Genomic DNA, 8,636 nt, shown 5'->3' on the forward strand with positions numbered 1-8,636 from the left:
AAAAAAAAAAAAAAAAAAAGCCTTCCCTTTTTATTCTAATTTCATCACTGATCACATAGTCTGTTTAGTTTAGGGAAAAGCTAGTGTGAGTGAAAGAATGAGACTTTGTACTATGCCCCGAAGGACAAGAAAATCGAGTTGAGCTGTTATTTCTAATTTTGGAGGCAGGAGTTAGCTGAGGCCATCTTCGATTGCCTGATGGAGAGAGATGGGGGTAAAGGTCAACCTATATAATTTACTTAATGAGAATTTTACACAGTGATTAATTCCTATTTCTATTACAACTCTGGATATCTAGGCTTATTTGACCAACTTATTTTGTCCAAGAATAGTTTTGAATAAAAAATTGCACACTTCTATGGAACTTGAACTTTATAGGGAACCCTGGAGAATAAAACAAAACCTTCATATTACAGAAGAGGAAATGAAAGGCCTCAAGGAGTAAATAAATTAAAATATTTATTGTAGGGCAAGATTCTCCAGAATTCTACAAGGCAGCAATACAAAATAAGGAGCAACAGTGGTGATTTGCTCCTTTGTTAAATTTTAAGCAAAATTTAAAATGTCTCTCCCATTGTAAGGTCCAATCTACAATCAGCCAAACAGACTGTCTCTATTCTGTCTTAGACTTCTTTAAGAACAAAGAACAGTAGCAAATTATTCACTAGGCTATTAAGAATGAGTATCTTGGCACAAAGGAGTAGGGCGCCGGCCCCATATGCCGGAGGTGGCAGGTTCGAACCCAGCCTCGGCCAAAAAAAAAAAAAAAAAAAGAATGGATATCTTTTCTTATATTTCTTGTTTTATGTTTTCAGAAAATGGAGTGAAATGTAAAAGCTCTCTAAGAAAAAAAAATTAAAAATAAAACATTTGGGGACCAGTCCTGTAATCCTAGCACTCTGGGAGGCCAAGGTGGGAGGATCACTTGAGGTCAGAGTTCAGGACCAGCCTGAGCAAGAGCAAGACCATGTCTACTAAAAACAGAAAAATTGACCTTGTGGTGGGCGCCTATAGCCCCAGCTACTTGAGAGACTGAGGCAGGTGGATCACTTGAATCCAGGAGCTTGAGGTTGCAGTGAGCTAGGCTGGGCAAAAGAGCGAAACTGTCTCAAATCAAAACAACAAAAAACATTTGGGATGAAAATGTGTATGAACAATTTAAGAAACGTGTTATTTTATAAACTATTCATTCTATTTTCTGTCTTTGCCTATAAAGGGATAACTTCCCACTGAATGCTGTCCATTACATTTAATTACAGTATAGGGAATTTATCACAACTACCCCTCATATTTGAAAAATTCCTAAAAGTTCAAATATCCTGATATTTGACTAAACCTCTGTTGTTTTGAGACTTCTCGAAATGCTTCAGAAACTAGTTTAATTTTGCATCCTGTTTGAGTATGCAGGTATGAACAACTTGAAAGACACATTTGGCCCTGTTTCCCGTTTTCCAATCTTCCCACTGCTTTATACCAAATATATGTGTAATGTAAAAGTTGGTGTCTCCCTCCCTATTTAGTACCTCGTATATAATATTTTCTAGGTAAAAAACATTTTCCAGTATTCAGGGAAGCATGGACAAGATCATCACCAAGAATGTATTAAATCCCAAGTGTGCCTTGCCTGAAAAAGTTGACTTTCCCCCTTCTGTCTAGAATTCACATTAAAAACCCAATGCCTTCCAAAAGAACAGGACAGCTTTTTAGGCAAGATCCAAGAGAGCCCATTTTCCAAGTTTGTGTTCTCTTCTAATTTCCCTCAAAGGTCAAAACTCCAGGACCAGTTTCACTAAATATTTGCCCTCTGTTCCCCGACGTAAGTTCTCTTCAATTCTACTGGGGCAGAAATGCTACTTCAGTCTGGAGTGGGCAAATGTCAGTTACTTTCCCGAAAGGAGAAACCGCAGAACATTGATTAAGGGATTAAGGGCTGAAGGGCTGGAGCGCTTGGGAGGGAGTATTAAATCGTCTGTCCTAGGACTTCGGCTCCACCTGATCGGGCCCAGCCTTTCCAACCCCCGTCCCCACACCGGGCGGCCCCATGTGAAACCGGTCATGTGAGCCTGTTTACAGCCGCAGCTGGTGCAACCATCAGGATCCCTGCGGAGGTCCAGGGAGGGGGAAGGATTCAGGCCACGTACCCTCTGCCCCCTCCTCCCTTATTCCAGGAAGGCGTTCGCGCTCCCTCCCTGCCTCTCCACCCACTTTCATCTCCCTCCAGGCAAAGAGAGCAAAACTGAAGCCATCCCGGGACGCTCCGCTCCAGCTCAACTGATTTCCTTCCAGTTGCTAGCCAGTGGGACCGGCTGGGTGGAGGAAGGGCGAGGACTGTGTCACCCCAAACAGATAGGCAACTTCCCTCCCCCAGCCCTCCTGGCTACGTCCGCTGAAGAGTTGTCCCAGGAGCCGCATCCCTGGGGCAACCGAACTCCGCCGCGCAGGCACCGGGAGGCTCCCGAGCCTGCCTTCGCCCGGGCAAGAGCGAGCCACACACCGGCCGGCCAGACCCCGGGGCCGGCAATCGCGGGCAATGGGGCCACTGACAGTCAAGAGAGGGGGCAGATAGGAACCCCTTCGCCTCCTCCCTGCCGCCCACCCGCACCCCGGCGCCTCGCAGCCCGGCTGTCAGTCACAGAGCCAAGCTCCAGCTGTCAGTATGGGTCTTTCTTTCAGCTGGGGCGCTCGGCCACGTAACTTCCACGTTCTCCCAAAGTCAGAGGAAGTGGGTGACGGGACGGTGGGGGACTCTCACCTCGGCAACACCGGCTCCTTGGAAAGCAGCAGCGACTGCTCCTTCGCTCCTTTGTCAGCGTCTCTAGGCTGCACTGCCTGCTGGGATACCGGAGGACTCAAATGCCACCTCTCTCCGCCCTGGAGGATGAGCCGCGGCTGAGGGGGAGGGGAGAGAGAGAAGAGGTGGAGCCGGGGGCGGAGCCGGCGCCCGGGGCGGGGCTTCGGAAGTGCCACCTGGCTTCTTGGGGTTCCTTCCTTCGAGCTCGAAACTTCTCCTTTCTTTGGCTTCTGTCTTGTCCCTCCCTTCCCGCCGACCCTTGAGGAGACTGGAGACTCACAGAAGACCATCTCTCTGCACCTGTTAGTCACTCTCGTCTCCTGCCTTGCCTCAATCCTTTACACACACACAGCCAATGATGTATCTAGGGCTGGTTGATACACTACTTTTAATTTTACTTTCTTTCTTTCTTTTTTTTTTTTTTTTTTGTATTTTTGGCCGGGGCCGGGTTTGAACCCGCCACCCCCAATATATGGGGCTGGCGCCCTACTCCTTGAGCCACAGGCGCCGCCTAATATACCACTTCTGAGGTATGTCTTGGTGACCACCTCTTTCTCCACTCTATCTTCAGCATTACAGTCACTGTACAAGTCCCACCATGTCATACCTCTGCGGTAGCCTCCTGTTTGGATTCTCTTCTTCCACTCTTACCTCTCTCTAACCATCTCCCAGACAGGAGCCATAGGGATCTATCTAAGAAGTGTATGTGACACCTTCTTCAAACCTTTCAGTCTCAGCGACCCTTCCCCCCCCCCCAGTATGATGTACAAGGTCCTCTGGGCCTGCCTGATGGCTCACACCTCTAATCCCAGCACTTTAGGAGGCCAGTGGGAAGATTTCTTGAGCACAGGAATTCAGGATTAGCCTGGGCAACGTAGGGATATCCCATCTCTACAAAAATTTAAAAGGTTAGCTGGGTGTGGTGGTGCACGCCTATACTCTCCGCTACTTGGTATATAGTCCCAGCTACTTTGGAGGCTGAGGCAGGAGGATTGCTTGAGGAGCAGTTGGCGGACTATGATCAAACCACAGCACTCTAGTCTGGGCAAAAGAGGGAGACTCCATCTCTTAAAAAGTCCTCTGCTATCCTCTTTTTATTAATTGATGAATAATATTTGTACATATTTTCCAGATTTGTGTCATATTTTGACACATTCATATAATCTGTAATGATCAAATCAGGATAGTTGGGGTATCCATCACCTTAAACATTTACCATTTTTCTTTATGCTGGGAACATTTGAATTCTTCTCTTCTAGATATTTTGAAATATACAACAAATTCCAAGCACTCTCCAGGTTATAGACAACATGACTATGGCATTCTGTATTTTTGAAGGGGCTCCCAAGGCTCCCCACAAGGATAATTTATAATTCAATAATTAAATTAATAATTCAGGAACTAGTTTCTTCCATGCACATAAACAAACCCATGTGGCATTGGCACTTCGCTGGCTCAGCACCTTTCCACTAGTGGTTAGTTTCATAGGTAGACAGAGAAGCACCTTTTTTTTTTCTTTTTGTTTCAAACTTATTTTACTCAATAATACATAAATAAGTTTTATGCATGTTGCTGTGTGTAGTTTCTTATTCATTATTATTTTTTCTTTTTTTATTAGATCATAGCTGTGTACATTAATGCAATCATGGGGTACAATGGACAGAGAAGCATCTTATAGAAACACAAGAACATGAAGAATCAGAAAATCCAGAGCGAAGAAAGTTTACAACAGAATTAGTTGAAACCTCATGTCTTAATGAAGCAGGATTTGCTAGGCTTGAGAAGCAAGATACTAAGTATCTTAAACTATCCTTCTAAGGAGTAGTTTACAAAGGTTTAACGTGCAGTTAGTGAGAACGTCAGCTGCTACAAGACCATTTAGGACGAAAAAAGAAAAAGGCTGTGCAAACAACCCCAGATACCTTTTTCAAGAAACTGACTGCAGTGATAAGCTCCCCTCCTCCGGCAACAGAACCAAATCCTGACTCTCCGGCACCCACTGCATCCTCTCAGCACCATCTCCATCATCAGCTTCCAATGAATATCATCAGCCTACTTTGCCTCAAAAATGTCCCTGCTAGTGAGCAAAACATTGATGTAACATCAGGTGAGTGTTAACCTTTAATATTCTTTTTCGAAATTTCTGCTATCTCCTATCTAAACATTTTATATGAATTTGTTTTTATGTTCCATTTGTTTGACTTACGAGAAAGAGCACAATAGTTTCTGTAACTTATTACCACAGTACAGGGGTATTATTTTTACAGTGTTACACCATATTATTATTATTATTACCACATATGAGCCATAGTATTATTATTATTACCGTATATGTGCTGTTCATCAGGGATCTGAGTTACATACAAATCCAACCTAAAGATGTTCTCAGGAACATATCTTGTCCATAACCTGGGGACCACATTAACCATATTGTTAACTATAATCCCCTACTGAACGGTAGATCTTATTCTTTCTATTTTTTTTTAACCTGGTAGCTGTCCAATCTTAATTGTTTCTTCTATTTAACCATTAATCACTCTCTTTTCATTCTCCCTTTGCTTCTACCCCTTCCAGCCTCTGGTAACCACCAGTCTACTCTCTATCTTCCTGAGGTCCACTTTGGTAGCTCTGACATATGAGTGAGAACACTTGATATTTGTCTTTCTATGCCTGTCTTATTTCACTTAACATAATGACCTTCAGTCCATCCATGTTGCTGCGAATATGAGTTCATTATCTTCTTATGGTTGAATATTCCATTGTGTGTATGTGTAGTTATACTCACAGTTCATTATATATGTATCTGTTGATGGGCACTTAGGTTGATTCCATATCTTGGCAATTGTCAATCAACATAGGAGTACAGATATCTCTTCAATATATTGACTTCCTTTCTTTTGGATATATACAGTATATCCTGTATATATAGGATATATACAGTAGTGGGATGGCTGGATCATATGGTATATCTGTTTTTATTTTTTAAGGAGCTTTCATACTGCTTTCCATAATGGCTATGCTAATTTATATGCCCATGAACAATGCATGAATGTTTCCCTTCCTTTGCATCCTTGCCAGCATCTGTTAATTTTTTGTGTTTTTGACAGAGAGCCATTTTGATCAGGGTGAGATTATACCTCGTTGTGGTTTTGATTTGCATTTCTTGGGTGACTAATGATGTTTAGCAATTTTCATATACTTCTTGTCCATCCATATGTCTTCTTTTGAGAAATGTCTTTTCAGATCTTTTACCCATTTTTCAATCAGATTATTAATTTTTTTGCTATTGTGTTAAGTGCCTTATATGTTCTGTTTATTAATCCCTTATGAGATGGATGGTATGCAACTATTTTGTGTCATTCTGTAGATTGCCTCTTCACTTTGTTGTTTCCTTTGCTGTGCTGAAGCTATTCAGCTCGATATAAAGCCATTAGTCTATTTTTGCTTTTGTTGCCTGTGCTTTTGAGATCTTACCAAAAAATTCTTTGCCCAGATGTTCCAAAGCATTTCTTTAATGGTTTTTTTCCTCTCCATTTCCACCAGTATCAATTCAATGTTTTCTTTTAATAGTTTCATAGTTTCAGGTCTTGGATTTAAGTCATTGATCCATTTTGATTTTACTTTTCTGTGTATGGTGAGAGATGGGAATCTAGTTTCATTTTTCTGCATATGGCTATCTAGTTTTCCCAGGACCATTTATTAAAGAGACTGTCCTTTCTTTTTTTTTTTCTTTTTTGCACTTTTTGGCCGGGGCTGGGTTTGAACCCACCACCTCTGGCATATGGGGCCAGTGCCTTACTTCTCTGAGCCGCAGGCACTGCCTAAGACTGTCCTTTCCCTAATGTATCTTGGCACCTATTTTGAAAATTAAGTGGCTGTAATTGCTTGGATTTATTTCTGTCCTCTCTATTCTGTTCCTTTTGGCCTAGGTGTATGTTTTTATGTTGGTACCATGCTCTTTTGGTTACTATGTCTTTGTAGTATGCTAAAGGTATGTATTTTGAACTCAGATAGTGTGATGCCTCCAGCTTCATTCTCTTTGCTCAGGATCTCTGCATTCTTCTTTTTTTTTTTTTTATTGTTGGGGATTCGTTGAGGGTACACAGAACCAGGTCATGCTGATTGCTTATGTTAGATAAGGACCCTCTTACAATTGTGTCCTACCCCCAAAAGTTGTACCACACCCCTGGTCCCCCCACCTCCTCCCGCTTTCCCTTTCTCAGCTCTCCCCATCCCCGACCCCACCCCCACCTTGTACTAAGACTTTTATTGTCCTCATATCAGAATTGAGTACATAGGATTCTTGTTTCTCCATTCTTGTGATGCTTTACTAAGAATAATGCGTTCCACATCCATCCAGGTTAATACAAAAGATGTAAAAATAGACAAATGGCTAACAAACATGAAAAAATGCTCAGCATCCCTAATTATTAGAGAAATGCAAATCAAAACCACCCTGAGATATCATCTAACCTCAGTGAGAATGGCCCATATCACAAAGTCTCAAAGCTGCAGATGCTGGTATGGATGTGGAGAGAAGGGAACACTTTTACACTGCTGGTGGGACTGCAAACTAATACAACCTTTTTGGAAGGCATATGGCTTCTGGTTACCAAACAGTTGTTCCAAAGATGTTCCAGAGTTCTTTGAGAACCCTCGAAGAACTCAAGCTAGACCTCCCATTTGATCCTGCAATCCCATTGCTGGGCATCTACCGAGAAGAAAAAAAAAAATTCTTTTACAAGGACACTTGCACTAGACTGTTTATTGCAGCTCAATTTACAATCACCAAAATGTGGAAACAACCTAAATGCCCACCAACCCAGGAATGGATTAACAAGCTGTGATATACGTATACCATGGAATATGATTCAGCCACTCTGAAGTCCTCTTCTGATGCACCCAGTACTCTAGCCGAATAAACTTGGCCATCCATGGAAAACAGCAGGGCCTAGAACAACTCAACCAGCACTGGTTGCCTCAAATACTCCCACTTTAAAGGAAGACACACTGTTAGTAACTTCAATAGGCTCCTTGGAATATCATTAAAGAATTTTCAAAATTAAATTTTAATAATGTTCAGAAAGGAAGAGTAAGGTGCAGTGGCCATGGATACCCTCTCCATAAGGAAAAGGCCCAAAGAATTCTCCCCAGTTGTCTCACCCCAGCAATGGGCTGCCGGTAGATCTCCCTTAGATTCAGGCCTCTGATATCTTTTCTTTGGCAGGGGCTGGGATTGAACCTACCGCCTCCAGCATATGGGGCTGGCGCCCTACTCCTTTGAGCCACAGGCACCGCCCAGGCCTCTGATATCTTTGATGACAGATTTCCTCAGTTTATAATGCCCTTCTCTGTCTTTGGAATACCTGCCTATCTTTCAAAGTCCACTAACCTTCCAGAATCTTGCACGGAAACTATTAACTCCTGCTCTATCACCATAGAACATCGTTTATTCTACCTTGTACTTCTTCTTGACTTCAGCAATCACTAATCATGTGTATTTTTTCCTTTCTTGCCTACCTAGGCTATGAATTACTCAGAGCCAGCACATAGCTACTAGCACAGCGCCTGATCCAGAAAAGACATTAATACAATCTGATGAAGAGAAGTCCTCCGCCTCCACTGGATCTGAACCCCTGTGTGAGCCCAGGAAAGATCCTGGCTTGTACAATAACCATCTTCCCTTTAACAGGACCTCTCCATCTTGACCGGGCCATGTGTCACTTTTGCAAACATAAACTGGTTAGACAGCAGACATTGCAAGAGGCCCAAGTGCTTCCCTTGCAGGTCAGACTGGTTTGTGGAAAATGTAACTGGTACAGCTCATATGAGAAACCAGTATAGA

General features: G+C 42.7%; 1 protein-coding gene across 1 annotated transcript in view; it reads right to left on the bottom strand.

Moving 5' to 3' along the window:
• Positions 1 to 2,914, bottom strand: part of MOSPD1 (motile sperm domain containing 1) — a 25,732-nt gene extending 22,818 nt beyond the window's left edge. Inside the window, exon 1 of the mRNA XM_003796968.2 lies at positions 2,753 to 2,914. The gene's annotated coding sequence lies outside the window, so the exon portion shown is untranslated. The remainder of the gene's footprint in view (positions 1 to 2,752) is intronic.
• Between the last annotated feature and the right edge of the window lie 5,722 nt (positions 2,915 to 8,636).

This window comes from Otolemur garnettii, unplaced genomic scaffold (assembly GCF_000181295.1).
Source record: "Otolemur garnettii isolate 467f Iridium unplaced genomic scaffold, OtoGar3 scaffold00109, whole genome shotgun sequence".
Classification (NCBI taxonomy): domain Eukaryota; kingdom Metazoa; phylum Chordata; class Mammalia; order Primates; family Galagidae; genus Otolemur; species Otolemur garnettii.